The sequence below is a fragment of the Lethenteron reissneri genome, chromosome 22 (genome assembly GCF_015708825.2).
Source record: "Lethenteron reissneri isolate LAM-NWPU_2019-01 chromosome 22, ASM1570882v1, whole genome shotgun sequence".
In the NCBI taxonomy this organism is placed as follows: Eukaryota; Metazoa; Chordata; class Hyperoartia; order Petromyzontiformes; family Petromyzontidae; genus Lethenteron; species Lethenteron reissneri.
Genome location: NC_083800.1, coordinates 14709962 through 14715214, shown reverse-complemented (window position 1 = coordinate 14715214; position 5253 = coordinate 14709962).

Here is a 5253-nt window from a genome sequence, read left to right as displayed (position 1 = left end):
GTGACACTCACAGCGCTGTCACTAGTCACCAGTGACACTCACAGCGCTGTCACTAATCACACAGTGACACTCACAGCGCTGTCACTAATCACTGCACTCACAGCGCTGTCACTAATCACTCAGTGACACTCACAGCGCTGTCACTAATCACACAGTGACACACAGCGCTGTCACTAGTCACACAGTGACACTCACAGCGCTGTCACTAATCACAGTGACACTCAGCGCTGTCACTAGTCACAGTGACACTCACAGCGCTGTCACTAATCAACAGTGACACTCACAGCGCTGTCACTAATCACAGTGACACAGCGCTGTCACTAATCACTCAGTGACACTCACAGCGCTGTCACTAGTCACACAGTGACACTCACAGCGCTGTCACTAATCACTCAGTGACACTCACAGCCCTGGCACTAATCACACAGTGACACTCAAGCACTGTCACTAATCACACAGTGACACTTACAGCGCTGTCACTAATCATACAGTGACACTCACAGCGCTGTCACTAGTCAATCAGTGACACAGCGCTGTCACTAATCACTCAGTGACACAGCGCTGTCACTGTCACTCAGTGACACTCACAGCGCTGTCACTAATCACACAGTGACACTCACAGCGCTTCATTAATCACTCAGTGACACAGCGCTGTCACTAGTCACTTCAGTGACACTCACAGCGCAGTCACTAATCACACAGTGACACCAATCGCGTCACTAATCACTCAGTGACACAGCGCTGTCACTAATCACTCAGTGACACTCACAGCGCTGTCACTAGTCACACAGTGACACTCACAGCGCTGTCACTAGTCACACAGTGACACTCACAGCGCTGTCACTAATCACTCAGTGACACTCACAGCGCTGTCACTAATCACTCAGTGACACTCACAGCGCTGTCACTAATCACTCAGTGACACAGCGCTGTCACTAGTCACTCAGTGACACTCACAGCGCTGTCACTAATCACACAGTGACACTCACAGCGCTGTCACTAATCAGTGACACTCACAGCGCTGTCACTAATCACTCAGTGACACTCACAGCGCTGTCACTAATCACTCAGTGACACTCACAGCGCTGTCACTAATCACTCAGTGACACAGCGCTGTCACTAATCACTCAGTGACACTCACAGCGCTGTCACTAATCACACAGTGACACAGCGCTGTCACTAATCACTCAGTGACACTCACAGCGCTGTCACTAGTCACTCAGTGACACTCACAGCGCTGTCACTAGTCACACAGTGACACTCACAGCGCTGTCACTAATCACACAGTGACACTCACAGCGCTGTCACTAATCACTCAGTGACACTCACAGCGCTGTCACTAATCACTCAGTGACACTCACAGCGCTGTCACTAGTCACTCAGTGACACTCACAGCGCTGTCACTAATCACACAGTGACACTCACAGCGCTGTCACTAATCACACAGTGACACTCACAGCGCTGTCACTAATCACTCAGTGACACTCACAGCGCTGTCACTAATCACACAGTGACACTCACAGCGCTGTCACTAATCACACAGTGACACTCACAGCGCTGTCACTATCACACAGTGACACTCACAGCGCTGTCACTAATCACACAGTGACACTCACAGCGCTGTCACTAATCACTCAGTGACACTCACAGCGCTGTCACTAATCACTCAGTGACACTCACAGCGCTGTCACTAATCACTCAGTGACACAGCGCTGTCACTAGTCACTCAGTGACACTCACAGCGCTGTCACTAATCACACAGTGACACTCACAGCGCTGTCACTAATCACACAGTGACACTCACAGCGCTGTCACTAATCACACAGTGACACTCACAGCGCTGTCACTAATCACTCAGTGACACAGCGCTGTCACTAATCACTCAGTGACACTCACAGCGCTGTCACTAATCACACAGTGACACAGCGCTGTCACTAATCACTCAGTGACACTCACAGCGCTGTCACTAATCACTCAGTGACACTCACAGCGCTGTCACTAATCACACAGTGACACTCACAGCGCTGTCACTAATCACACAGTGACACTCACAGCGCTGTCACTAATCACTCAGTGACACTCACAGCGCTGTCACTAATCACTCAGTGACACTCACAGCGCTGTCACTAGTCACATGACACTCACAGCGCTGTCACTAATCACACAGTGACACTCACAGCGCTGTCACTAATCACTCAGTGACACTCACAGCGCTGTCACTAATCACTCAGTGACACTCACAGCGCTGTCACTAATCACACAGTGACACTCACAGCGCTGTCACTAATCACACAGTGACACTCACGCTGTCACTATCACTCAGTGACACTCACAGCGCTGTCACTAGTCACACAGTGACACTCACAGCGCTGTCACTAATCACTCAGTGACACTCACAGCGCTGTCACTAATCACTCAGTGACACTCACAGCGCTGTCACTAATCACTCAGTGACACAGCGCTGTCACTATCACTCAGTGACACTCAGCGCTGTCACTAATCACTCAGTGACACTCACAGCGCTGTCACTAATCACCAGTGACACTCACAGCGCTGTCACTAATCACACAGTGACACTCACAGCGCTGTCACTAGTCACTCAGTGACACAGCGCTGTCACTAATCACTCAGTGACACTCACAGCGCTGTCACTAATCATTCAGTGACACAGCGCTGTCACTAATCACTCAGTGACACTCACAGCGCTGTCACTAATCACACAGTGACACAGCGCTGTCACTAATCACTCAGTGACACTCACAGCGCTGTCACTAGTCACTCAGTGACACTCACAGCACTGTCACTAGTCACACAGTGACACTCACAGCGCTGTCACTAATCACACAGTGACACTCACAGCGCTGTCACTAATCACAGTGACACTCACAGCGCTGTCACTAATCACTCAGTGACACTCACAGCGCTGTCACTAGTCACACAGTGACACTCACAGCGCTGTCACTAATCACACAGTGACACTCACAGCGCTGTCACTAATCACACAGTGACACTCACAGCGCTGTCACTAATCACTCAGTGACACTCACAGCGCTGTCACTAATCACACAGTGACACTCACAGCGCTGTCACTAATCACACAGTGACACAACGCTGTCGCTAATCACACAGTGACACAGCGCTGTCACTAATCACACAGTGACACTCACAGCGCTGTCACTATCACTCAGTGACACTCGCTGTCACTAATCACTCAGTGACACTCACAGCGCAGTCACTAGTCACACAGTGACACAGCGCTGTCACTAATCACTCAGTGACACAGCGCCGTCACTAATCACTCAGTGACACTCACAGCGCTGTCATTACTCACACAGTGACACTCACAGCGCTGTCACTAATCACAGTGACACTCACAGCGCTGTCACTAATCACTCAGTGACACTCACAGCGCTGTCACTAATCACACAGTGACACTCAGCGCTGTCACTAATCACTCAGTGACACAGCGCTGTCACTAATCACTCAGTGACACTCACAGCGCTGTCACTAATCACAGTGACACTCACAGCGCTGTCACTAATCACTCAGTGACACAGCGCTGTCACTAATCACTCAGTGACACTCACAGCGCTGTCACTAATCACTCAGTGACACTCACAGCGCTGTCACTAATCACTCAGTGACACTCACAGCGCTGTCACTAATCACACAGTGACACTCACAGCGCTCACTAATCACCAGTGACACTCACAGCGCTGTCACTAATCACTCAGTGACACAGCGCTGTCACTAATCACACAGTGACACTCACAGCGCTGTCACTAATCACACAGTGACACTCACAGCGCTGTCACTAATCACACAGTGACACTCACAGCGCTGTCACTAATCACACAGTGACACTCACAGCGCTGTCACTAATCACTCAGTGACACAGCGCTGTCACTAATCACTCAGTGACACTCACAGCGCTGTCACTAATCACACAGTGACACTCACAGCGCTGTCACTAATCACTCAGTGACACAGCGCTGTCACTATGTCACTCAGTGACACTCACAGCGCTGTCACTATCACAGTGACACTCACAGCGCTGTCACTAATCACACAGTGACACTCACAGCGCTGTCACTATCACACAGTGACACTCACAGCGCTGTCACTAATCACTCAGTGACACTCACAGCGCTGTCACTAATCACTCAGTGACACTCACAGCGCTGTCACTAATCAACTCAGTGACACAGCGCTGTCACTAATCACTCAGTGACACTCACAGCGCTGTCAATCACACAGTGACACTCACAGCGCTGTCACTAATCACAGTGACACTCACAGCGCTGTCACTAATCACACAGTGACACTCACAGCGCTGTCACTAATCACTCAGTGACACAGCGCTGTCACTAGTCACACAGTGACACTCACAGCGCTGTCACTAATCACTCAGTGACACAGCGCTGTCACTAATCACTCAGTGACACTCACAGCGCTGTCACTAATCACAGTGACACAGCGCTGTCACTAGTCACAGTGACACTCACAGCGCTGTCACTAATCACTCAGTGACCACAGCGCTGTCACTAATCACTCAGTGACACTCACAGCGCTGTCACTAATCACACAGTGACACTCACAGCGCTGTCACTAATCACACAGTGACACTCACAGCGCTGTCACTAATCACTCAGTGACCTCACAGCGCTGTCACTAATCACCAGTGACACTCACAGCGCTGTCACTATCACCAGTGACACTCACAGCGCTGTCACTAGTCACACAGTGACACTCACAGCGCTGTCACTAATCACTCGTGACACACAGCGCTGTCACTATCACTCAGTGACACTCACAGCTGTCACTAATCACACAGTGACACTCACAGCGCTGTCACTAGTCCACAGTGACACTCACAGCGCTGTCACTAATCACATCAGTGACACTCACAGCGCTGTCACTAATCACAGTGACACTCACAGCGCTGTCACTAATCACACAGTGACACTCACAGCGCTGTCACTAATCACACAGTGACACAGCGCTGTCACTAATCACACAGTGACACTCACAGCGCTGTCACTAATCACTCAGTGACACTCACAGCGCTGTCACTAATCACTCAGTGACACTCACAGCGCTGTCACTAATCACACAGTGACACTCACAGCGCTGTCACTAATCACTCAGTGACACAGCGCTGTCACTAATCACTCAGTGACACTCACAGCGCTGTCACTATCACAGTGACACGCGCTGTCACTATCACACAGTGACACTCACAGCGCTGTCACT